We start from the raw sequence: 27,871 nt of genomic DNA, 5'->3' as shown, positions 1-27,871 counted from the left end.
AAAGTTTGATTCTCTTGGGTGTTTCTCCTCCTGTTGCCGGACCCCCAGGTTGGGAAGCCTGACTTGGGGCTCAGAACCTTCACTCCAGTGGGTGGACTTTTGTGGTATCAGTGTTCTCCAGTTTGTGAGTCACCCACCCAGAAGTTTTGGGAATTGATTTTATTGTGATTGCACCCCTCCTACCGTCTCATTGTGGCTTCTCCTTTGTCTTTGGATGTGGCGTATCTTTTTTGTTGAGTTCCAGTGTCTTCGACGATGATTGTTCAGCAGTTAGCTGTGATTCTGGTGCTGTCGCCAGAGGGAGTCTACTGAGGACTTGAAAAGGGTAAAGAGGAATCTTGGCCTTTGGTACTTTCCCTGGAAGCTGTGGGAAGAGAAGTCAAACTTCACTGAGTACTAATTAGGATTTTCTCAAAACATTTTCTCTTAAAAAAGAAATCCATAATATATATTTATAACATCTTGCATATTTTGAATTCTCAAAAACATATAATAAGAAATCTATGCATGTTATAAAGATCTACACATTCACTCCATCTAGATCTTTAGTAAACGTTACTTCAGCCCCTCACTCCTCCTCTCCTTTCTTCCCTAAGGGCCAAAGTCACAACATCTCAAGGATTTGGGCAAATGAATTCTTTTGTCTTCAATTTCTTCTTGACTACATGCAAGAGAAAAATAGATGTTAGTGAAAGCCAAAGAAAAACCTTATTTTTCTAAGTGATCTGACATATCAAATGAAATACTGACTTTTAAAAAAAATAAAAGCTTTTTGAAAAAGATAGGTTATTTACAGTTCTCAAGAATAAAAAGTATTACACAAGGTGTACATATGCATACACTGCTTCCTTTTATTGGAGACCTGGCACTATCTTCCCATGGTGTTTTCCTTGCTAGCTAGCTAACACTCTCTTTTGTTTTATCATTCAAGGCCTAGCCCTGATTTCTCACATCACATGACAGTGTTGCTATGGGAACAGTGGCTTTGTGTGTCCCTGAGGGAACAAAGGGTGATTTCCATTCGAGGACTTCAGAGCAGGTTTGGTTCCCTGTTGGTAAATGATTGTGGTAACCAGCATATTAAATGTTACCGGCAAAATTCCATTCATATTTTACATGTCCTCTCTCCAGCAAACAGTTCTTTCAGTACATGTTATTACGACAACCTTGGGACACAGGCCAGAACAAAGTGAAGCTTTGCAGGGTTGAGAAGGACCACCAGTCAAAAGCAAGTAGCAGGATTTTGAATCATGGCTTTTGTTTTCTGAATCCCAAGTCACAGCTGTTTCCAGGAGATTTAAGATTCTGCTGTCATTTTTTAAGAAAATCTTGGTACCCATATGACTGATCTTAAAGTGAATGAAGAGGCAGTCAGATAGTCCCTAGCTTTCCCAACTCCTGCCTGGTACCAATTCAGGTACCTGGTTTACGTGTGTAGACAGCCTTAGTGAAAAATCCAGAAAAACTCGAAATCTATTGAAAAAAATAAAATAACATTGTAGTGATTAAAGTTACAGCTGTTACATCAAATGAGTACGCCCACATAAGTATATAATTGTTTACAGATACGATGTATTTATTTAGTGCATTTTTTTTGCTAATATATTTATTTAGTTCATTTCAGCCTTAAAGTATTTTAACTTTTTTCTTACATACAACATTCATGTTGTAAAGTATACAAATCATAAGTGTACAGTCCATTACATTTTTAAAAAAATGAGCATATGCATATAACCACCATCCTGATCAAGTTATTTAGTTCATTTCAGCCTTAAAGTATTTTAACTTTTTTCTTACATACAACATTCATGTTGTAAAGTATACAAATCATAAGTGTACAGTCCATTACATTTTTTAAAAAATGAGCATATGCATATAACCACCATCCTGATCAAGTTATAGAACATTACCAACACCCAGAATTTTCTAATCATAGCCTTTGTAAAGGTGACCACTGTTCTCACAGCTACCATTACAAATTTATTTTACTAGCTTTGTAGTTCATATAATTGGAATCATGTAGTATGTCTGACGGGTGTGCATACATAGTTTGTTCTTTTTCATAGCTTTAGGAATTCCATTGTATCAGTATAACTCAAATTATTTAGTGCTATGTTGTTAAGGGACTTTTGTGCTGTTTCTAGTTTGGGGCTGTTGTGAATAAAGCTACTATGAACATTCTCATAAATATCTTTTTGTGTATATCTGCACACTTTTCTCTTGGATAACATTGTTAAACTCATTTATCCTCACAGTTTATCTGCATATTCTAATGAATTTTCTATCTGCACAGTTATGCTGTCTATGCAAAATGACAGTTTTCTTTCTAAGTCTCAGGATCTTTATTTCTCTTGCTTGTCTTATTGCACTGGAGAGGAGCTCCAGTTTACTACTGAATAGAAAGTGTTAGAGTGAATTCCCAGACAGAAACAGAAAGCTCTCAAAGTATTTTTTTCTCTAGTATAATATTTTCAGGGGTTTTGGTAAACATCCTTTACTGTATAAGGAAATCTCCCTTTATTTATGGTTTGCTACAAGTTCTATTATGAATGGGTGCTGAAAATATAGAGGGCATATTTTGCATCTTTTGAGAATCTCATGTGATTTTTTTCCTTTAATATGATGTCACATTGTTTTAATTTTGAGTTTTAAATCAAACATACATCCCTAGAATAAACCCAACATAGTTATAATGTATTACTCTTTTTATACATCATTAGTTTCATTTGTTAATATTTTGTCCAGGATTTTTGTGCCTGTGTTTATGAGAATGATTTGCCTGTAATTTTCCTATCTTATAATGTCCTTGCTAAATTTTGACCTTGAAGTTATACTAGCCTCACAGAAGGAGTCTGGAAATGTTCCCACTTTTATTGTTTTCTGGTTGAGTTTGTATAAGATTAGTGTGAGTTCTTCCTTAAGTATTTTTAGTGATTTAATGCTGCAGTCCTCTGGGACTTGAGTTTTCTTATTGGGAATGGTTTAAATTGTAGATTCAACTCCACTGAGAAATAGAATTATAAAGATAGTTGTTTCTTCTTGTTTTTGTTCTGGAAAATTGTTCTTAAAAAATTTGTTCGTGCCATCTTAAATTTCAAAGTTATTTTCAATACAGGGTTCATAATACCCTGTGTTTCTTTTTCCCCAGAACTGTGAATATGTTACTTTACATGGCAAAAGGAAGTTTCTAGATGTGGTTAAATTAAGGACCTTGAGATGGAGAGATTATCCTGGATTATCTGGGTGGACCCAGTGTAATCATGGCATCCTTTTAAGTGAAAGAGAGAGGCAGGAGGGTTTGAGTCAGAGAAGAAGCAGAGGATGGATGATGGTATCCCTGAGAGTGGGACACAATCCAGGGAATTTGGGTGCCTCCGGAGGCTGGAACAGGCAGGAAGCAGACTCTCCTGAGAGCCTCCAGAAGGAACACATGTGGCCACCACCTTGATTTTAGTTCTGTAAGACCTCCTGGACCTTCAGATAAACAAAAACTGTGCTTTTAGCACAAGTTTGTGGCAACTTGTTACATCAGCAACAGGAAACTGATACAACCTGCCCTTATTTTTAATGTCTTTAGGATCAGCATCGATGCCCCCACCTTTTCATTCCTGATATTATGCACTTAGGCTTTTTCCATTTTTCCTCAGTCAGTTTTGCTGTTTTGTCTCTTTTGTCAGTTGACTCAGAGGACCACATTTGGCATTTACTGATTTCCTCTATTGCCTGCTTTATATTTCCTTGATAACTTCTCTCATCTTTATTAAATCCTCACTTCTAATTTTTCTCATTTTAGTTGGATTTTCTTTTTCTGTTTTATAAAATAGGTTACTTAGATCTTTATTTTCAGCCCATTTGTACATCCAAAGAAACATCTGTACAAAAATACTGAAAGATAAGTGTAAGAACTCATGGTGGTCTTGGTGCAGCAGCCTTAAACAGGAAGTAACCTAAATGCCCATCAATGGTCTTGCATATTAAAGAGTCTGACTTTTATCCTGAGACAGTGGGTAGGGTAGGTGGGTCATTGCTAGGTTTCCAACACATGAATGACATTATCAGCAGGCGTGTTTGAAAGTCCCTCCCTTCGGCACAGCATGGGGATGCACTGGAGGGGCCAGACTGGGCTTTAAGCAGCCCAGGGTCTGACACACAGGCAGAGGGCATGCCAAGAAGGGACAGTTGCGCACCGTACTGTTAGTATTAATGCGGGGACATCTGTGGTTCATAGTCCATTGTGGCCAGTCTGGGATGATGTGGGGATGAGGCATGCATCCTGTCCACCTACCTTCAGTTTCCTCCACCTCCGCATCACCACACACCCTTGACAGCGCCCCTCTTGGAACCTTCCCCACAGTGACAAGGATAGCAAGCTCTCTTGGCCTCTGCTTCCCTGGTCCATTCTTCTCTGTCTCTCCAGCAGCAGCTTCTCAACTTGACCTCCAGCTGTTGACTTTTCAGAGGGTAATTCTGCACCCTCTCTCTTTGTCTTTGTCTACACTCTGTTCCTAAGTGTATCCATCTCCATCACTTAAAGTGTCCCACACGTGCTAATGACTCATAAATGTATATGTCTGGTCCTGCTCACTTCCTTCAGCTCCAGAATCTTGCCCCCACACACACACCGTCTCTGACCAAATAACCTACAGTGTCCTAAAATCACTGTGTGCCTTGTGTAGACAGGCAAAACCAACCTTTTAGCCCCATGTCTACCTCATCTCTTTTCTTTCACAGCCACCTTTAGCTCACTAAGTCAGATCATCATCTCCTTAGTTACTTAAGCCAAACCTTGGTTCATTTTCTCCTTTGTTTAAAAGGAAAAGAAAAAAGAAAAGAACTTCGTCTGCAGAACCTTGTGAGACCTGGCCATACCCACCCACATCTCACAGGCATGTCCTGTCGCTCTGCTTTTTTGCAGTAGCTCCAGACCCCGCAGGCCCCTCTCTGCTCCCCAGGTGAGGCCTGCCCTCTCCTCTCTCTGGGCTTGGGCTGTGACACCTGCATTCCCTCTGCCTCGAAAGCTCTTCCCCCACTGTTCATCCTCCACTTGGATGCCGTCTCCCTAGAAAGGCCCTCCCTGGTCCTTCTGTCCAGGAATGCCTCCCTCCTCTGCCTTTGTTCATCTCAGGACCAAGGATGCTTTCCTCCTGACCGTCACTGCAGGTTGTAACAACACTCAAATTTTCCATTTCCCAACTATTGTCTGCATCCTTTGCTGGAGTGAGAGCTCCATGGAGGTGGGGACCACACCCTTTGTTCTCACCCAGAGTAAGATGGTGTTGAGGGGATCTGGGAGGGAGGTTCAGAGTGCTCTTTAACAAGTTGGGAGACAATGTTAAGGGTGGTTATTCTGGGTTATGGGATGAAGACATTTTTATTTCCTCATTATACTTTATACATAAACCTGTACATGTACTGATCACTTATTACCTTTATAATCAGAAAAACAAAACCAACAGTAAAAAAAAAAGGCACACAGAAGATGCATTTGTGATGTGGAATATTATCATGAGAAGCTTGTTTTTGGAGGTGCTTAGAGGGTTCACCTTGCCTGATTGGAAAGCCGCAGCTGTCCTGGAGCATCCCACACCCGAACACTCCATTTAGTTAGTGTTGCTCTAGGTTTAACAGTGAGATAATCGTGTCCATACACTGCACATGGGTAGAGGTGAAGGGAGGGTCAGTACTTCTGGCTTTTTAATCTTGGGTCTAAATCAAGAGTTTTCATTTCTAATACTTGGTCCTTTCTCTTCTTTTTTTTTTTTTTATCTCATTTCTCCTTGATTTCAGATGGGGTGGGTTTTTATTTTTTTAGCATCTGTCCCACGAGACTTAATTAATTTAAAGGGCATGGGGTTGGATGGAGTTGCCTTTCTGCACAGAAGGTGTAAACTTTGTTGTAAACAAACTCCCTGCTGACTTCCCCAAATAGCAGAGAGGAAATGTGGCTGAGCATGTCTTCAGTCTACAGAGGTTCATTTGTGTGGATTCATAAGTGAGTCACAGCTATACTGTTATTTTATGCTCGAGCCATTGGCAGGGCATTAAAAAGCCATTCTTTCGGCAGTTACCCTGTCTGTCCAGATGAAACATGTCTCTGAGCTATAGTAGCCCGAATATCCACAGCCGACATTTACTGGACATGGACTCAGTGGGGAGGACTGAGTGGAAATTAGTTTTTATTGGTCTCGTGTCATAGGTAAGGAAGTGGAGGCCCAGAGGCGAAATCCCTGACTCCTGGGCTCAGAGCCCCTTCTTGCTCTCATTCCGCCTCCGCAGGTCTCTCCTCCTTCCTGTCTCCATCTCCTCCCCCTCCCCCACTGTCTCCCTCAGGCTTCAGCTCCTAAAGAAAGTAGGAAAGGAATAAACATAAAGCAGACCAGTGTGATGACTCATCTGTGAGCCAAGCATGATTTGACTTCAATATTGCACAGCATGTAAGGCTGATTTGGAGACTGCTTGCTTTTTCCCCTGTGGAAGAGCATGATAAGGTCACTTTCTTGAGGAAATACAGCTGCCCCAAAAAAGACAAGAAACCACTTTCCCTGTTCTGACTCCCCGTTTGGAACTCTGCAAGGCTGTGTGGAGAACAACTGTCCTGCAGTTCATCCTTTCACCACTTCCTCCACCTGGAAAAACCACATGAGTCAGAATCACGAGTGTGGCTTCATCCACAACCTTCTTTCTCATGGCTTGAAACAAAATGTGCATTTATTGGAAAACACCCTGATAAATCCCATAGTTAATACTTAGAATATATTTTTACTTAGCAAAACAGAACATGATGGTACTCATCCAATCAAAGCCAGAGAGAACAATCTAGTTTTGCCATATATGCACCAGTTGGAATTCACCAGTCCTCTCTGATGTTCACGTACTTCTGACAGGAAACAAGACAGTTCACACTCCACACAGTTGCTGAAAGAAGTCTGGATAGAGTAGTGCCGAGGAGCAAACATGAGGACTGTGGAAAACACAGAACCGTGGACCAGCCAGCTGAATGATTTGATGGCTGTATTACAGAAGACAATCCACAGCACCTACTCTGACTCCTTGCAAACAGGATGTGATCCATTTTCCAGTGTTAACAGAAACAGGGACAATAATGCTTATCTATTATTTTGTCATCCATGCTTTGGGACATGAGTTGGAGTCTTGAAAAGTCTGAGCTTTGGAGTGGATTATTTCATGAGGCAGAGGACTCACAGTGTGGCTTTATGTAACTGCCTCCTCTGTGACTGAAGTGCTGTGAGAGGTAATCCATTCCCAGGCAAGAAAATGGACATTCAGATTGACCAGAAAGATTAGCCTCTTCCTATGTACAGATAAGCACGGAGCTGAAAGCTGTAATGACAGGCTTGGAGAGAGAGGTGTTAAGGGGTGGAGGCACCAGAGATGCTACGACCTGAGGCCAGGCACTTAACTTCTCCAAGCTTTAATTTACTAACATGAAAATGAGGATAATGATACCTGTCCTGGTACCATCATTGTTGTAAGACCAAATGAGATGTTTTATGTGAAAGCACTTTGAAAATTCTAAATCACAACCAACTATAAGATAATCACAACCGACTATAAGCAGTGATGCCATTCATGGAATTTGGTGCAGAAAATAGCTTTTCCAAAAGAAATTAATCAAGAAAAATTAGTACTTGCAATCTAAGGTAGTATTTGTTTGTATTCTGTTCCCAGCACCTAAGTAGAAATTACTTGAAATTTATTTATATGAGTTTGTTTGCATTATATTCCTAGAAACAATATTTGGTTTTGAAAACAACCAAATCAGATCCACTCTGGCTGTAACATGATAATTGTGTTTCTGGGGAAGCTTATACTGTTAAAGATTCTTTTATAAACTATTGTTTCAGTGATAAAAGTGGGGGATAGAGGTTAGATTTTATCAGGCTTACAACTGCAAAGTTGTTTTTGTCAGAGGACATTCTAGTCGTTGGCTGATTCAGTCATTGTGGATGTATAATTTAAACCTAAGCATCGTTGAGTAAATCCCACATTTGATGACATTGGTGCTTTATACATGGGGAGCAGCCTTTCCTTTATTCTCACCACCCCTGAGATCATTTATGTGGTGCTTCTTATACATTCTAAGTAATTTTGTCACTCTTCATTATGATGCTCAAAGCACAAAACTATTACTTGGACAATAACAATTAGTAACAACCAATTTCTGGCTCCCAGTGCAAATTCTCTTCTCAGAATAATGCATCTCTTTTTATCCAATTAAAATAATATAAGCTCTTGTTGTAAAATTGAGGTCTGTATTTTACTTTTTTCCCAAATTTTTAAAATAAAATTAAACTTGGGGATCTCCACCAATTTCCCACTGTTCAAGGCAGGAGAAAATCAATACCTTGCAGCTTCTGGCACCTTGCCCTTTCTCTCCAAATTCCCAGGATTTGATGTGAGAGGAGTCACTGTCGTTTGTGTACCATCTTTCAGCATCCTGAGACTGTAACTCAAAAATAATTGACTATGTGCTCCCTGTCTCCTCCCTTATCTTGGTCTTCAGTTTCCTCATCCTGAATGAGTTTTACCCTTTCCAGATTGAAGGTTGTGTTTCCTTGATGAGGAAAAGGGGAGTGAAGTGGGAGGTGCATCCTTTTCCTACTAGAATCCAGCTAGTAGACGCCATCTCTGCCTTTCTTAATAATAACAATGGGCCTCAGCCCTCCCGATTCAGTTCTTAAGCTTCCATCCCTGCTCCAACTTTTGTCTTTGCCAGTGTTTCCCCTTCCCTGTCATCGTCAACGCCACGTGTCACTGAGTCCTTGAGAAGCCATCTCAGTCCCTGGAGATACCCCCTCATCTGTCTTCATCAAAATCTTCTGTGATTGTATTGTTCAACTTTCTCAACTCAGTGGCTCAGACATAGGAGTGGGTGCTATGGACTGTGTGTCCCCTCCAAATTCATATGTGGAAACCTAACCCCCAGTGTGATGGTGTCAGGAGGTAGGAACTTTGGGAGGTGATGAGGTCTTGAGGGTGGGGCCCCATGATGGGATTAGTGTCCATATAAGGGAGACCCCAGAGAGCTCCCTCACCCCTTCCTCCATGTGAGGACACAGCAAGAAAATGCCATCTGTGAACCAGGAAGTGGGGTTTCCAGATCTAGATTGGACACCAGATCTACCTATGCCCTGATCTTGGCCTTTCAGCCTCCAGAACTGTGAGAAATGAATGTCTGTTGTTTGTAAGCCCCACAGTCTATGGTATTTTGTCATAGCAGCCCCCCCACCAGTGGACTACAGCAGTGGGCACTGGAGGGAGACCTCCTGGCTGTGGCTCCTAGCTCTGCCACCAGCCAGCCATGTGACTCTCGAAAATCACTTCACTTCTCTGTGCCTGAGTCTTCATCTTTAAATTGGGGCTAGTAAGAGCACCAACCTCATAGACTTGTACTGAGGATTAAGTAAGAAAATAAGCAAAATTCTTGAATAGAGCTTGGCACAGAACATGCACTCAATAAATGTCAGCTATCATCATTATTGAAGGAGAGCAGGTGCCCTTAACCACAGGCCACACCAATCCTAATGGCCTCATGCTTGCCAGATTTATGTTTCCTGCCTGGCCCTGGAGGCATCTGGGCTCCTGACAGCACCCTTAGGTCATAACTGAGTATCAGCCTATCACCCTGAGTTCTGTCAGAATGAAGTTTCCACCTTCACAGAATAAGCCTGTCTACATTTGAGCCCAGAATTTTCCCATCATATCAGTACTTCACGAGGGAAGTGGGTCCACCTGGGGCCTTGCTATAATGTGCAGCAAGGCTGGGGTGTCCCTCTCACCAGGCAGAGCTTCCTTTCTGCAGCTTGCAGCAGCTGCAAGGATGGAAGGGCTGATCTCTGGGGGGTGGGGAACCTGGAGAAGACCAGGTCTGTCAGCCGGGGCCGGTGAGGCAGCTCACACCTCTGCACACCCCCACCCCACCCCCGTCCTCAGGGGCTATGTGCCCACTGGTGCATTTCCACCAGTTTTTTCATGACAGTCTTTGCTATCATGTCATTGCAAAGGCATAATTTTGGGAGGGCAAAGCCCCCTTTCTGGCTCCCTTCCAAAGGCTCACACGTCACACCTGGCAATGTACCTGTTTAAAAATACACTTTCCCCTTTCTGAGTAACTGAGGATAAACTGGGTCAGCCCAGGAATTTGGGTGTCATAGAGAAGTAGCCCTGGGTGCCGACCTGGAGAGCACTGGCTTCGGCTCACATAAAAGTCAGAACAAGATAAAAAGAACGATCCTTAACCTCCAGTCGGCAGCTCTTCTCACAAATCCGATGTGATGCAGAAACCACCTGGGAAACCCCACTGTTGCCATGGAGATGGGCACCTGGTGCTTTTCAGCTGCCATCAGCTTCCTCCTCATTTCCAGACCACGGAGTTCTAAACTGATAAAGTCAGGCTGACCCCATCTTGGTGCTGGACAGCAGGGGTTGGATTTGGTTTTGCTTTTTGCTTTCTTGTTTCGTTTTTTTTTTGTCGTTTTTTTGGGTTTTTTGTAAACTACAGGGAAATTGGTTTAAATATATACCTAATGAGAAATGCAAAGAACCCAAGTCCCTCACCTGGATAAGCACACTGTAGGCAGGCTGTACAAGCTTGAGCTGGTTATAAAGCTGGTTATAATGCAGTGGGCAATGGTCTTGCAGATGTTATGGTTCAAGGGGGGGCCTCCTGCTGCCTTCTTGGCTGCTGAGCCTCCTTCTCACAGGGGGTAGGACTTTGAGGTCGTTGATGCTGTGACACTTCCCAGTGTGGCCCAGTTACAGAGACGTCAGTGATCAATTATTTTTGCTGATCTGATGAAAAAAAGACCCCAAGTACCTCACTGAGCCATGGCTAGATGGTGTGGCCAGAAACTGCCCTCAGGCTATAGGCGAACTCAGGGATGTACTGCTTGGAGATGAGCAAACGCATCTATCTAAGTGCCCTGCTTTCATGCCCCATCTGTAACAATTGTTCTTAAAAAGATTTTATTTTTTTAGAGCAGTTTAAGGGTCACAGCGAAATTGATGGGAAGATACAGAGATTTCCCATGTACCCCCGATCCCCCACATGCACAGCCTCCCCACTATCAACACCCCCACCAGATGGTCCATTTGTTATCATTGATGGACCTACATCATCACCCAGAGTCCATAGTTTACATCAGGATTCAGTCTTGGTGTTGTCATTCTATGGGTTTGGACAAATGTATAATGACATGTATCTACCATTATTGTATCACGCAGGGTAGTTTCACTGCCCTAAAAATCCTCTGTGCTCCTGCTGTGCATCCCTTCCCCCCAAACCCTGGCAACCACTGATCTTTTTACTATGTCCACAGTTTTGCCTTTTCTAGAATGTCTTATAGTTGGAATCATAAAGTGTGTAGCCTTTTCAGATTAGCTTCTTTCACTTAGTAACATGCATTTAAGTTTCCTCCATGTCTTTTCATAGTTTGGTAACTCATTTCTTTTTATCACTGAACGATATTCCATTATCTGATGGACCACAGTTTATCCTTTCACCTACTGAAGGATATCTTGGTTGCTTCCAGGTTTTGGCAGTTGCGAATAAAGCTGCTATAAATATCCATGTGCAGGTTTTTTATGTGGACATAAATAGTCACCTTATTTGAGTAAATACCAAGGAGCTTCATTGCTGGACCGTATAAGTACGTTTAGTTTTGCCACAGTGTCTTGCAAAGAGGCGCTACCATTTTGCATTTCCACCAGCAGTGGATGAAAGTTTCTGTTGCTCCACATACAACTGTTCTTGGTTGGTTGGTTGGTTGGTTGGTTGGTTGGTTGGTTTTTACCATTTCCCCATTCCCTTTCCTTAAAATATACCTAAACAGAACTCATTTTAATCAGAATCATGCAGAGAGCTTCCAAATCCTGAGCTCACTGCTCAGTCAGAAATCCCACTCTCCTAGGAAGAAAAATGCATTTCTCTCCAAGAAATAAAAATATAAGGTGTTTTTGACATGGGTGTCACTCTGCATTTTAATCAAGTAAGAACCCAATCTGTTGCTTAAGATATCTGTGTTTACAACATTCTCAAATAGAGATTTGATATAAGTATGATCAGGGCATTTTAAATAGTAAGGGTATCTTTTGTGTTCACCAGACAACTCTGCTAAATACTATCTTAAAAGAAAGGTGGTAAACAATAGCTTGTTGGAAGCAATATATTTTTAAGAATCTAATCTGAAATTTTTCCTATCTTTGTTTGGACAAGGACCCACTTAGGTCAATAATCCAGTGTTAGCCTGATGAGGAACTGTCACCGAATCTTGCATTAAGAATCTCAAACTCATTCACCTCCTAAATCTATGCTCTGAAGGCCTGACCCACCTCAAAGCTGGGGAGGGCAACCTCGAGCTGTCACTGCAATGGCCCCAACTTCACTTTAGCTCAGAGAAAACATGACTGGACTCACCCCCATTCCACCATCCACTGAGGGCTGCACTTTTGCCAGTGAGATTCCTCATCACGTAGGAAGAGTAGGGATGAACAAATGCAAATAGACTGGCAAGAGCATGGGCTATGGTTTATACGTAAACAGAAGAGCAGGTTTTTGTTTGCTGCATTTAGACAACACCAAGTGAGAATTTAACATTCATCTCTAGCTGCAACTCAGCCTGACTGGAACATGCACAGTAGCATTGTCAATGTCTCCATGTGGCCACAAGCCAGCGTTCAAGCAAGAAAGTGGGACCCAGGTGTCCCGAGCCACGTCCAGGATGGAGAGGAAGGCCTTGTCGCCCTGTGCGCCTCCTCCCATCTGCGGGGTGAGGGAGGGCAGCCGCATGCTGTAGGTGGCTTTGCTGTCTGAGCACAGACCAAGCAGGTGGAGATACTCCTGTGGAAGGTGGCTGTGATGACATCGTGCTAAGCAGGTGATTTCCCCACCTGGTCTCCACTTTGCAGGGGGCAGGACACAAGATGCTACTTATTCGAAAATTTGAAGAGTAAAATAGGCAGGAAAGAGTACAGACTGATAATTTGGCCTCATGATAAGAACAAGAGGAACTCAGAATTGGGATGTGTGAGAATGTTCCCGTGTTCAGCGTGGGCAGGTACTTCCAGAATCTCTGGATAATGAGCAGGAGGCCCCACCCTGAGGTTCCCCCAACCAGGGTGATTACTCAGGAAAGCAGGGACCAGCCCCCCACACGGGAGCTTAAGGCCAAAGCTCCACAGCACCTCTAGCCATGGAAGATAATCTTTGCCAGAAACACTTCCTAACCAGAGCCTGTAGTGTCACAACCTCCTGCTCATTATAGCAAACAGAAACCTTCCATCAGCAGCTCCAGGGTCTCTCTGAGGGGGCAACTCCACGGAGCTATGGACTGACTTTCTTTCCAGAGCTTACTATGTTTCTCTCCTATTTAGCTAAGTAAAATTACCAGCTTTTTAAGGCCCAGACCACAACAATTTTAATGCAGCCTCTTTTTGAAGAAGGAACCTTTCCACACTCATTAGATTGTCTACCTTAAACCCTCCTGATATTCCTCCTGTTCTTCCTAATTTCAGAGGGACAGAATGTTTATTTCCTTTCTGTAATTCTATATAAGAGATACCTAAAAGGGGATTCATGTCTCAAACAACAGTCTGACCAAGGTTTTAAAAGTGGCTGAATGGAGTAAAACTAAGGGATTGGGGAGGATGCGAAGGGAGGCAGGGTGCTGCCTCTGGGCACTTTCTCTACACAAATCATTCGTTTTCTCCTTCATTAACAGGATCTACTTAGAGGCTCCTGCTACCTATATCTATTTCTTTTTATTTTATTTTATTTCTTTTTTTATACAGCAGATTCTTATTAGTTATCCATTTTATACATATTAGTCAATACGATATATATACATCAATCCCAATCTCCCAATTCATCTACCTATTTCTGTTTCTATCACTGGCCCCTGCAACAGAAATGCACGTATTTCAGACAATATTAAAGTATGAAATTACAATATTGTTATCTTTATACACACATTCTCCCATTCCCTGTAGGTAGAAACACTTTTCTATTTAAGTCATGTTTACAGCTCGCTAATTTACGGCATCTTCCTAATTTGCACTTGGTTTCTTACCAAATAGCATTTAAAGGGCTGAGCAGAGCCCAGAAGGCAGAAGCAGAAAGAAGCTGCCAAATTGAAAGTGGTCGGATCAGACTGGGAGTGAAGCCAGTCACGGTAAAGGTAGAACCAAAGAAATCACAGGAACGGGAAATGACAGAGTCTTCAGCACAGAATAGACCTGTGAGAAACTAATTGCTGCAGATTTCATGATGCCCAAAATAAAACCCAGGGAAGATAGCATGAGCATGCTGTAATGCATAAAATCTTGACATTTCTGGTAAAATACTCCAAATATGCCCGGGAAGGTTGGAGCTTGTCTTCAGTGTTCAGTTCTTTAAATCATTGCAAACAGCTAGCCGTATTTGTGGGATCACATTGACTGGGTGTTGAGAGGAAGAGAGGAAACAAAAATAGATGCTGCTCAGCCTTGAGGAATGTGTGTCCTGGAAGGTAGCTTTTGAGCAGTGCAGAGCGGTGGCGGCGATGGCCGAGTCTTTTTTCTCAGATGCAGAAATGGCGGCCAAGACGGATAAGGGATTTGGTCAAACCACCCTTTTCCTGGAGGCAAAAACTCAGAACTTGTACCACACAGCCTTTCCAAGACAGAGGAATGGCTGCTATTTGCAGTTATCACAAACGGTTGTTTATTCCTCAGGAGTTTGAAGGAGGCCATGCAAAGATTACATTCCAAAGCCTTGATCACTGAAAATGCTGGGGTTGGAACTGTAATTACCAGTGTTCTCAGAGCCCCACCACCTCCTCTGGGATTATTTGCATAATGCTATTGCCTGGGGCAATTCCTGGAAACAACTGCGCCCTCACTGTCCTCCTGCAGGGAAGAAGGCTTCCCAGGTTAAGATTCTGGCCTAAGCCCTGACCACCAGCCTCTGAGTGGCAGTATCTTTATAAAAATAAGCACACAGTGCTGTTTCTCTGTCGTTCTCCTGGTATATATCTGGAATAATCACGAGCACCAGTGGAGGGTATGAGCCCCGGGGACTCTCAGCCAGTGGTTTCAATCGAACGTTGACCGTGGTGATAGTAGGATTGGAACTCGTTTTATTAGAAACCAGAAGGTGGAGGAAAGCAGAGCTGGTGGGGGGTGGGGGGCTGTACTCAAACAGGCTGGAGTTTGGAGCCAGAGAATCCAGGATTTGAATCCTAGCCGTGCATTGGGAGGGTCTGATGAAATAGTGGCTGATGTCAGCAGGCAGTGCTTTATGGGTATAGATGATAGGCCCGTTGGAACCTTCAGCAGTAGAGTGTGCAGAGGAAGGATCTAGAGAAGGGAGGCTCAGAGCCAGGAGGGGATTGCTTGGTGGTCCTGGTGGAGAAAGTAGAGCAAGGTCCGAGTTTGTCCAGGACACACAGCCTTACAGTCCACTTGCCTCCTCCCAAGCCACTCACGCCACAGCTTGAAGGGGGTCTATATGTTGGCAGAGCAGCCCACTGGGAAGAAGACACACTTTCAGGAAAGAGCTGGAGCCAGGGGTTCAGAGGGGAATTGCCCCTTCACCTGCAGAGTGTTAGTGAGGCAGTCATCCCTCCGTGAGATCCTTCTAGGCAGGACTGTTCCCCAAGGCCCGATGGCACCAGGGTGGTAGATGCTCTGGAGCTTTCCATGGACTTTTCTTCTCTGCCTGAGGGACCCCCATACATGGCGTGGGGATGGCATGCCCAGTGTCACAGCTCCCTGTTGGAAATCCTACACACACAGCATTCAAGTTGACCTGCCCCAAGTATCAACTCCCCCCATGCCAAAAGGAGACCTCTAATTCTTTATATTAACTTGACTTCTACTAGTAAGTGTTTGCTTAACTGTCAGCTTGCCTCCTAATTTCCGATCTCATAAGCAAGGGATCTCTAACTCACCCATCATAAATGAGCCGTGGAAGCTTCTGAGCTGGTAGAGTAACCTCACCTTTCATCTCCAGTCACTTGGCTATGGGAAGCTCTTGGATGACCTTAGTGGCTCTACAACAATTTATGTGCCCATAAATTCACTACATAAATATACCACGATTAAGTAAAGCACATGGTTATTTCCTGAGCAAGTGCTGACTCAAGTATTTATACAGTCAAGGACAGGGCAACAACAGTGCAACCATATGCACTCTCGTTGATGATATTATGTGATTTTTTTAAAAGAGGACCTAAGATATTCAGGGACTTAGGTTTAAAGGAAGCATAACCCACTGAGGGTTTTCTTCCCTCTCTTGACTGGGTCATGTAATAAATAATCTCAAATAAATATTGTGCTGCAATTTTTTAAAAATAAATTTATTTATTTTTGGCTGCATTGGGTCTTCGTTGCTGTGCACAGGCTTTCTCTAGTTGTGCCGAGTGGGGGCTACTCTTTGTTGTGGTGTGTGCGCTTCTCATTGCAGTGGCTTCTCTTGTTTTGGAGCACGGGCTCTAGGCATGCAGGCTTCAGTAGTTGTGGCACCCAGGCTCAGTAGTTGCGGCTCACAGGCTTTAGAGCACAGGCTCAGTAATTGTGGCACACAGGCTTAGTTGCTCCGTGGCATGTGGGATCTTCCCAGACCAGGGCTTGAACCTGTGTCCCCTGCATTGGCAGGTGATTCTTAACCACTGCACCACCAGGCAAGTCCCTGTGCTGTAATATTTTAATAAAATTTCTCTTACATCACTTTTCTTTTTGTGCTTTATCATCCATGGCAAGTTTTTCAGGTTTCTGGATGCAAAGGTCTAATTACAAACTCAGTGCACAAACAGGCAGGTGGTGGCAGGTTATTAATCCTGCAGACAAGACCTGGACACACTTTTCTGACCTTGTGCGATCATAACTAAGAAGCGGCTGACTGTGAGCACAGTGTTCTTACACGTCTTGGTGCCACCAGGGTGTGAGCGGAGTTTCCCATTGCTCTTCTCACACTCAGCCTGACAGTGTGAACTCGGAGGGGTAAATGGACAAAACCGCTGGCTCTTCTGCTCGTTCCCAGACATCCTGGATAGTGCTGATTGGAGAGGAGGGTCCTCCTCTGTACACGGTGGGCAGATGGGCCATCACTCTTCTCCTTTGCAGTCTTTGGGAGGTGACAAAGTTGTCCTTGATCTTATCTCCTGTCAAATTCCTCATGGGATGTGCTGACATATATCTTCTCCCAGGAACAGAGGGTGAAGAATAAAGGCAGCTTACTCCAGACTTCACGAAATTTCCATCATTTCTGCCTCACACCTGCTCTCTTCGGAATCTAACAACTGTCCCAAATGAATTTTCACAATCTTATCCTATTTCATTATTACAGACATTTTCATCCATTCATTCATTCATTCATTATTTCCCCTACTTACCCCTCCCTCCATGTGAGGACACAGCTGTCTATGAACCAGGAAGCAGGTCCTCACCAGACATGGAATCTGCTGAACCTTGGCCTCAGGCTTCCAGCCTCCAGAACTGGTAGAAATCAGTATCAGTGTGTGTTGTTTATCAGCCACCCGGTCTGTGGTATCCGAGGCGGCAGCTCAGATGGACTAAGACACCCTGTCCCCTGAATTTATTTTACAACTCACAGAATTCATGAGTGAGATCTTGAAAGTGAAGTCACAGTCTACTTCTCTGCCCAGAGGAGTCATCTGGGTGCTTCCTGTCACTGGGGACTTACAACAAGGCAGTGGTCAGTGGCCTCATGGGAAGGCAGTTGGTTCCATCAAATTGGTGTTCTGACAAAGCCGTAATTCCTGTGTTCCTCCTGGTTATACTGGCGACTAGACATTGGTTCTCAGCCGTGCTACAGATTGAAATCCCCGGGAGCTGTAGCAATGCTGATGCCAGCTTCTGCCCCAGAGAACCTGATGTGACCACTCTTGAGAAGGCCTGGGCGTCGGATGCTTGAACCCTCTCTGGGAAATTCTGACGAACAGCCATGGTGGAGAATGTCTGCTCAGGACCATCCCAATGAAGCCACCTGCTCCCAGTGGACTCAGAGGATGCTTTACATGTCCCTCAAACAGCCGAGCTTCTGTGAGTGCCAGGCTGATGAGTGTAAATTGGATCCAATCCAACAAATATGTCCTTGGAGCCTAAGATATGGACAGTTCATGGGGGATTGGGGGTTGAAGCAAAAATAAAGCATATGCACTAAGCACTCAGAGTTTGGATTTTGTTTCCAGAGTGAAACTGATACCTGGGGGTACCTGCTCTGCATCAGAGGTTCACCGGATGGCATTTGTTCTGTGATGCTGCTGTAACATCCCTACTTTACAGCCTGGTCAACTAAAGCCCAGCAGCTTTCCCAGAGCTGCATGGCTGGTCATGGCAGAACTGTGCCATCCTGGGGCCCAAGCGACCTCAAGGCCTTGCTCTTCCAATGAAAGACATTGTAAATACAATGGGTTCTAGAAGAGTTCAAGGAACAAAATCACATGTTCAAATAATTTGTCTTCACCGCCTGTGTTCTTTCTAATAGCTTACACACAAGTCTTCTTGGAAATACACTTCAGGGCCGAGAGCCCACAGGCTGGAGGCAGATGTAATCCCCTGCCTTCCTCGATGCATCTTGATCCCAAGAGCCCACTAACATGACTAGGAAACCCCCTCCCCAACGAGACACTGAGACTCTTCCCACAATGTGACTTTGTCCCCTGTTCTGGAATCCACTGGGTTGCCACACCTAATCTCCATTTACCTGCTATTCAAGTCCAGCCCTTCCCGTTTACGCTGTTCTAGACCCATTCGAGGCCTTGCCCGAGTGGCCCAGGGGCCGTGATCATCCCTGTTTCCTTCCAGCCACTTTCTCAGCCAGACAGTAGCATCAGTTATTTGTAAGACCCACAGAATTGAGAGGATGCTGCTTTTCCTGGCCCTTGGACTTTTTCATGCACCCTTTTCATAAAGTCCCAAATTCTGAACAACTCATGTCTGCCACCAAAGTGGCATGAGCCTCAATCTTCCTTTCGTGGTTGTAATCTGTAGGGTATGTATTCATCTTCACTCCGGGGAATTGGGTCACTTTAAGCTTTGAGTGATGTCACTTTTTCTGTCTCTGAACTTTGAACATTTCAGTGGAATACTGACTTATTGAGCCCTCGACTTTATTTAACCAAGTAATTCCCAAAAGCCCATTTCTCTATTTTTTTTTTTGCGGTACGCGGGCCTCTCACTGTTGTGGCCTCTCTGGTTGCAGAGCACAGGCTCCAGACGCGCAGGCCCAGCGGCCATGGCTCACGGGCCCAGCTGCTCCGCGGCATGTGGGATCTTCCCGGACCGGGGCACGAACCTGTGTCCCCTGCATCGGCAGGCGGACTCTCAACCACTGCGCCACCAGGGAAGCCCCCATTTCCCTATTGAAGCTCTCTGAGGCTACTTGGTCATGAGCAGATGGTGTCCCAGAACAGATTCTCAGTGTGCGTTCTTGTTACTATGTTCAATTGTTGACACCATCTGTATCAACATATATGGACACGACTTCAATTCTGATGCTTAGAGCTCATGTTCACTCCTCTCTTCACCAGGATTCATTACTTGGTACAAAACTGGAATATAGGCCAGAGGTTCCGCTGGAATTCCACTTGGATCATTCAGCTAAGAGTCTGAGTGAAAAGGCTGTCTGCAGACACGTGGGCAGAGTGAAGAGTACCAAAGCGACACCAACAGAAACACCAAAAGGGACATTGAGGCCCTGGAGACAAGCAGCAGCAGCAGGAGACTGTTACCAGCTCGGCCTCAGAGAAGGGGCCCCTAGTGGGAGCTAAACCCAGGGAGGGTCCACATGCTCCCTTTCCCCGTCCTCCCATCTCCAGGAATTGCACTGGCTACACTGACCTTAAGGGCAGCCTCTCAGGACAGGGATGAGGACAGCGATCGTGGAGGATGGATGAGGGGCGGGAGTGGACAAATGGGAAAAACCACACAACCGATTCTCAGTACAGTCGGCCGGCAGGGCATGCGGTAGCGAAGAGAGGTAACCATCTAACCTTGAGTTAGCGGCAGGAACCTGAGTTCTACAAATTTCCTACTGGAATAAAAGCTCGAGGGGCATCGGTTTCCGAATCTCCACCTCTCTAACCACGCCTGGCACCCCTCAGGGGCTTGGTTCATTGGTTAGCTAATTAAACACGTTGTGATGTGTGTTTTAGTCAAAACACATCTAGCATACGTCTGTGGAGGTTTCCTGAGGAAGCAAGCAGTGGCTGATAGCCAGGCAACACGAGGGCTTGTGAAGAAGCGGGGAGCAGACGTTCGTCCGTGCTTCCCAATCCATGGAGGCGGACGCCATCCAGGGTGAGGGATTTGTAAAGGTCACGTCTGTAGCTGGTGACGGCAGTTTGTGAGACCACCTCCTGCCTGTGAGGCTGGGCGTACTTCCTCTGCTCTCTGTGTCAGTGCATTCGCTGGCCTCTGTCTGCTGTTGCCCAGGTATTAAGTCAGGAGGCTCACTCACTCAACCCCCAGACCCTCTGCGTACATGGGGCCTGTTGGCAAAATGTCTGCTTAGAGTTTGAGAATCATTTGATTTCAAGGAATATTTTTCAAGGTGCGCAAATATACATCACAAATATATGTTGGCTTTACTCTTCAGGCCCCTCATAAAATTTCTCCCTTCTGTACCAAGCCTTTGAAATAGTATTTATAAAATAGTTACTGGGAAACGTAAATAGGTTTTCTCTCATGCCATAAACCATATAACTTACTCATATATTACGTTTATTGTTCATCTACTTCCATCACCATTGCTTCCTCACTCTACCTGACGAAATATAAACTTCGGGAAGACAGGGATTTTTGACTCCTTTGTATGATGTTGTAGCCAAAGAACTAGAACAGTGCCTCACTCAGTGCTTGAGCCATAGATGTTTGTTGTGCAAATGAAAGGATTCTAGTGTTTGTTCCATGTGAGATGTTGTCCTACATGCAATGGGGACCACACTGAGAAACACACAGCCCCACCTTCACGAGACTTGCAGTCTGGTGTATGGGGAAGAACAGGGTTTGTTTCTGAATTACCCCCTACTTCCTGCAAGAGGAGAGTGGGTGAGGAGGAGAGTCAGAAGAGACGGCGAAAGGAGAAGGGTTGCTTAAATGCTACTTTTGAAGCCCCAGGTGGGAGCGGCTCCCTGGCTCTTCCTCAGAGCGTCCGGAGGCCTGTGGTCGTCCTGTGTGTGTCAGGGGCAGTCGCAAAGGTGTTAACCCAGGCTCCTTCTCTCCGTGGCTCCTGACGCCCATCCCGTTCACCGCTGGGTTTCTGCTGTTGCTCTTTCCTCTGTCTGAGCTCTCTTCCCTCCCCTGCTTCCTATTTACCTAGCAATCTCCTACTTATTCTTCAAAACCCACCTGCTATGAGAGTCTCCATGCTTCCTGCTCATGTAAGAGCCTTCCTCTTCAGACAATGATAATAATAATAGCTTAGGTTTCCTGAGGACTTAATGTGCTCCAGGCACTGTCTTCAAGAACCCGGAGTGCAGAAAAGCCCGCGTACCGGCTCAGCCCACAGCTGCTGTCACTTCTCGCAGGTGTCTTACCCACTAGACTCTGAGAGGGAGAGTCACAGTGCCTGTTTCTTTGTATCTTCAGGTGCTGGTACAGTGCTGGGCATTTGGTAGATGCTTAATACATATTTGTGCCATAGTTGGATAATCATTCTCTTGAACTCCTAGATCCCTCTCTGCCTGTTAATCTCCCAGATCCAAGCCGCCTGGTACACTGTTTTCATGCCGAGAGATTAAAACAGTAAAAGTCTCATTGGTTTGGGCATTTGAAAGGAGAATTGGGTGGAAAATGTAATGCTTAGCCTAGAGGGAATTCTGGATAAGTGAGCACCACCCTGGAGACAGCTTTCTAGAATCTCTGGATTTTCAGTTTAGTTGGCTCCCTGAAGGGGCTTTAGCTGGGAAGCATGAGAGGGTGGAGCGGCAGCCGCAGGTTAGAGGCAGCTACTTTGTTCCGCCTGCACTCCCACAGCATTGGAGACCACGCTCAATCAGAGTGGGTCCTGTGTGACTTACATGGCAGCTACTGGGACTCCGGTCACGGTGGGGGAAGAGAAGCGGGGTGAGCACCTGGCAATCATATGTGATGGGCTTTATCCTCACTGCAGACACCATGGGTGATGGACACACAGAGGAATTTCACTTTAACTGACAACAAAAACAACAGCAGCAAAACAACAGCCACAGTGACAGTCAACAGACAGAGCCCTGACTTTTGCAAAGCATAGTTCTAGGTTCTTAATATATATAAATTCAATGATTCTTTCAACAACCTTACATGGCAAATATTCTTATCTCCATTTTATAGATGGAGAAATTGAGGAACAGAAAGACAGTGAAACTTGCTGAAGGTCACAACTAGTAGCAAAAGATGAAAAAGTAAAAGGGAGACACCACACACACACACACAGCACAAACACACAGAAAAGAACAAAGTTAAGGATGTAAGATTAAAATTTATACATAATATAGAAATAGAAAACAGAATAAAATGTTGACATTTATTAGAACTAGAGAATTTGGAAGCATAACTAGGACAGGGTGATGATCCTGTCTTTAGTTAAAATTTTGACATTTTATTCATCATGAATGTTTTTGCATTAATTGTGATTTTTAAAAATTGCATTAAAATATTATTTATCTAGATTACTGAGTTGCTTGCCACCTCTTTAAACTTTATGCTTGAAGCAGATATGCCCAGTCTAGCCAGACACAGGTGGAAGATTTCAGACCTCAGAGCTTGAGAGCAAACATTCTGATGTGGTGATTTGTTGACGGGGAGCAGAGTCACCCAATACAGGATGAGATGCCTGAGGGAGAAAGACCCAAATCCTAGAGGAAAGTACTGGACTGGCAAAGCAGTGACCTCTTGGACTCCTGCCTCAACTTCCTACAATTCTAGGAATGTACTTCCTTTCTTTACAGCTGGGAGTAAAGGAAAAATGGTCTCTAAGTGAAGCTGAAAAACTCCTTGGGACAGAAATTAAACAAAAAATTTGGCTCAAGAGGAAAAATTTAAATCACAGTTTTGTGAAACCAACCTTAAACCAAAATTCTCCTGATTTTCCTTACAAGTTGATTATTAATTCTTTTTTGTGTGTGTGTGTGGTACGCGGGCCTCTCGCTGTTGTGGCCTCTCCCGTTGCGGAGCACAAGGCTCAGACGCGCAGGCTCAGCGGCCATGGCTCACGGGCCCAGCCGCTCCGCGGCATGTGGGATCCTCCTGGACCGGGGCACGAACCCGTGTCCCCTGCATGGGCAGGCGAACTCTCAATCACTGCACCACCAGGGAAGCCCTGATTATTAATTCTTAATGAGAATATTTACAATTTGATCAACTAAAGTTTGATGCTAATCATCATCTGAGCCTTCAAGTTTCAGTAATAATGTCAAAGATCACTGAACACACATCACTATAACAAACATAGTAAGAATTAAAAAGCTTCAAATATTGTGAGGATTAACAAAATGTAACAGAGACACAAAGGGAGCAAATGCAGTTGGAAAAATGGCGCCGACAGACTTGCTGGAGGCGGGGGAATCAGACGTATTGGGGGAGGACGCCCCCTTCTGGTGAGGATGTGGGAGTCCTAAGAGAGTCACATTCATCCTCAGCGAAAAATAGCCACATCATCTACAGAATCGTAGGATTTTAAAACCCTTTAGAGAACTGAGGACACAGAAGAACCTAAAAGAAGATTCCAGAAAGTGAAAAGCCCTGCCCCACGTGGGCTGCTCTCTTCTGCACAGAGGGGAGATGAGGTGAAGCCACCCTACACGTGCAGGAGGAGCCACTGGCTGGGTTTCTCCTGCATAGGTGGCCGGAGGGGACTGGCCTGATAGGTCCAAATCCCAGGTGAACCCAGCCCAGCTGTGCCCACTGGCCACCGTCCTGCCTCAAGCCCCACACCACAGGGAGAGGGAATACGCTCCCCAGGCCGCAGGAGCACGGGGCCTTCAGCACCCTCCCAGCCAAAGAAAGCCAACAAGAAGAATGCCAGAAGTGATGGTTTGGAGGGATTCGCTGGAAAGGGGCACAGGAGAACTTTCCATGGAGATAGAAATGTCCCGTGTGCTATTTGGAGTGATGGCTGCCCAGAGGGTCCTCACACAGCACTATTGTAACTTACATGTCAATAAAAGCAAAGTATTGGGCATCCTGGAAGCTGGAAGTTGAGTATCTATAAAAGTACAAGTAAATTTTTCAAATTATTTAATAATAATTCATTAACTGCTATGATATTTTGTAACTTAATTTTACTTATAACATTTTGCACTCACTAGAATGGAGGAAGAAGAAGCTTTAATTTATTGGAATTCCTTTTTTTTTCTTTTAAAAATGATATAATTAAAGTTTTGATGAGAAATTTTCATTTTCCAGATGTACTAGTAAAATTTCACTTTCATATTAATTTCTCAATTTCACCCTCTGACACACACACAAAATCCATCATTTTATTTAGCTTTTATTTGTAACTTTGCCTCAATATCCTGTTCTTAAACTCAAAACTAACCTCCCATAAATATAAGCCTGGTGAAGAAGAGAGTTAATCTTCGAAGAGCTGTCACATAAGTCATCCAGTAAGATAGAAAGATGTGTTTGTATGCAAACTTCAGCTTTATAACTCTGACTCACTAAGAAATTCAGTGATTTAATGTGAAACAAGCCAGTTAAGAAAGTAAGCTGTTGGAAGAGGAGTGAATAAACATATTAAGCAATGTTACAATGAAATAGAACATGAGGTTCCTAAACCATAAGACAGTGAATTTGAATTTCACGTGGGAAGGAGAGGGTATTTTTTTTTAATTCAGTATGTAGTTTTAATTAAATTACAACTCTGAATTAGACATAAATCAACCAGACCCGTTTGGGTTTCATTTTTAGCACAAAGATCCTATCATCTTCAGCATTTCATTCAGAGCTAATTAAATATGGATTTATGGCTCTTGGTACCTTGAAACCAAGGAGGACTTCCAGAACATGCTGAGCCATTGAGGGGGAACTATTTGGGGGTAGTCACTGAATGTCAGCCGTGTGCCACAGCACTCTGCTTCTGAAAGCTAGATGTATTTTCTGGTGTGTAAACAAGCCTCCTAAACCTCTCATTGTTTCCACCCCTAGTAACAGTGGAAATCCACCACATACCGAGCAGCCCTCTTTCCGCCAACACTATTCCAGCACAGTGCTTCTCTCCCTCCAGAGCCTGCCTGCTTGGCATCCCTCTCCAGGGAGCCCCAGCTAAGCCAGTGTGTGTACAGTTTCCATATTCAGACATCCCCCCAACCCTGACTCCCGGCAGGAATTTGTGCTGAGGATTTTCAGCCCTGGTGGTGGGTTAATAAATATATTCAGGGTGAGTTTATTGAGTACCTTAAAAAGCAAAATGCCAGCTTCATCTCCTAATAACTATAATGTTTTCCTGGAGCGGGCATGCTGCGTATAGCTCACAATTGAACACTTTCAGGTTGGAGAGCAGAAATATACCAAGTAAAAACAACTTACTTCTTTCCGCCGTTTGCAGAGACAGAAAAACGCTCTCCGGGAAGTGAGGATCCAGGAGTACAAGAAGAAAAGTACTGTTTTTAATAACGAATGGAAATTAAATACAGCAAACCAATTTTTTTAAAAAACGATGTTGGTGTGTGCCTTGAAAGGGGTATGGCAGCTCTGAGACACATAGAGGGATTTTTGTGTAGAAACAGCAGGAGGGCAGGCTTCCGGCTTTCTGGTGCCTCCTTATAGTTTTTGAGATACTGCGGCATGCCTGTAAACAAAACATTTTTGGATTTTTTTTTTAAAAATGACTAAGAACATAATCAAAAATGTTTTGATCAGAAAAGAGACTTGGTGGAGAATCCATTAGAAAAGGGGGAAACTACGATGTGGGGCATGTGATGTGGTGTGGAAAACAGAACAGAGGTGACAAGCTTGGAGGAGTCTGGACTCCCCCCCGGGAAAGCCTCCTATAGACAGACAAGACCCCGTTTTGGTCAGTTGGTGGCGTTTAGTGGTGAGTCGTCCTGGGCCCTGGTCAGGTTGTTTTGTACCTTGGTTCTAAGATTCAAGGTTTCTAAAATGCACGTGTTAATTATTCTGTAGTTTTCACTACACACACACACACACACACACACCAAAAATTTTTTTTGTTGTTTAGTAAAAGAAAAAAAGATTCCCTTTGAAACTCATTATCTACCTTGAACCAGAAAAAATCTAATAATACCATCAAGGATCTGTTGCTCCTGAGGTCCCCGTTCTGGGGCTAGGCGACAGGAGCCCCTTTCTCTGGCTTTACTTGCCAGAGGTGTGAGCTTTCCTAGAACAGATCCTTGTACACAGCTGGGACCTAAATCCCAATGGCAGGGGTCTGCCGTGGTTTGTCCCTACTGCAGAGCCATCACCGTGTGGCTATGACTGGCCTTCAGCAGCCAGCTTTCCATGAGGGCAGGCGCTGCTTTGTGGGCATTTGAGTTACTCTTCCCGTTCTGGGCTACATCAGTCACTCTGAGGAGGGATGGCTCTCGCGTCCCTGTTGACACAGTGAAACCCAGGGAAAACAGGGAGTTTCAAACAGGGAAACCTAGGTCCCTGACAGCACGGGGCAGCCATCTGTTCATGTCCAAACCTGAACTGCATTTGGCCCACACCCACTTTTCAAGGTGGTGTCCAGTGGTGGGAAAGAAAGGTCGACTTTGCCTCTTTTTTTTCTTTTGGCTCTAGAAACAAGCCCTTCCTTACTTCAGGTTCACTGCTATAGAAAGCCTGTTTGTCTTTTTCTCTCAGTGATTGAGCTGGTAGTATTCCTCCCCTTCTCTGCCCACATCATGCTCTGAGCCAAATTCTTCAAAGAAGAGAAAGACGTTGGCAGACTCAGTAAAACTTAACATTTCCAGAGTGTTAGAGGCGGGATACAGTCGAACGGCAGCTGTGGCGTAGAATCCCCTGCTGGACCCGTTTCTGTTCAAGATGGGGAATAGCCCAGTGCCTTTGGGAACAGAAGCAGGACCCTCTGCTTCCACCCCTTCTGGCCCGGGTCGGAAAAGCTGGCTCAGCAATGTCTAAAATCCTTGGCTACTGAGGTTGGTCGAGCCCCAGACTCCGCGGAACTTTTTTGGCTGTTTGCAATAGCGCAGTGAGTCATGCATTTCACGAGCATTTTTTAAAAAGGGGAAACACCTCCCTACTTGAAATGTGACTCTCAAGTGAAAAGAGACAGTGTCAAAACACCAAACAATTCCTCCACTCCTGGGTTCCTTTCATTCTTACTGATTGAGTCTCTTTTGAAGACTAGTTTTAACTGTTTGAAGCCTGAAACCCAATCCAGTTGTAAAGCAAGAAGCCAAGTTCTTTTTGTGCTTGCCTATGAACAAGCAACTTACCACCTCCCCTAAGCTAAGGATCAGGTCCCAGGCCAAAAGAAACACAACTAGCTTTGCAGATTTAGATAGAAATGCACTGAACCTGAGCTTTAAAAAAGAAAAGAAAAAAAAGAGGAAAACTGGCTTGGCCTGTACCTTGTGATGTGCTGACCTGGAGATGGATGGAATGCAGCTCTCCGTCACCTTGTTGTTTTTAGCCCCAGATGCCTAATACCTAATACAGTCACTTTTCCATCAGGGCTTCTCCCTTTGGGTTTGAGTCTTTCTATAACCATCCAGGGCTCCTAGAGCGTGTAGAGAGTTGTGTCACATGTGCATTTCCCTCACAAGGAAACGTCCTCGGGTTTCCAGGGCTCACTTTCTGCTTAGGCTGTCCTGTTTGACCCTAAATCAATCTCTGCATCCTTGCTCTTACATCTAACTGAGGTTGAGAACTTTCTCCCCAGAGAAAGAAGAGCAAGATCCAGTCA

The 27,871-nt window shown here is 44.3% G+C and overlaps 1 long non-coding RNA gene across 1 annotated transcript; it reads right to left on the bottom strand.

Annotated features, from left to right (window-relative positions):
• LOC137203867 (uncharacterized) lies at window positions 1–27,871 on the bottom strand. The gene is made up of 3 exons (XR_010933360.1): window positions 27,537–27,871; window positions 25,528–25,789; window positions 1–364 (listed from the first exon to the last, which is right to left on the bottom strand). It is a non-coding gene; the product is annotated as an uncharacterized lncRNA (long non-coding RNA).

This window comes from Pseudorca crassidens, chromosome 1 (assembly GCF_039906515.1).
Source record: "Pseudorca crassidens isolate mPseCra1 chromosome 1, mPseCra1.hap1, whole genome shotgun sequence".
NCBI classification, from domain to species: domain Eukaryota; kingdom Metazoa; phylum Chordata; class Mammalia; order Artiodactyla; family Delphinidae; genus Pseudorca; species Pseudorca crassidens.
Note: the sequence above shows the minus strand (reverse complement) of the source record. Positions and strands in the feature narration are given on the sequence as shown.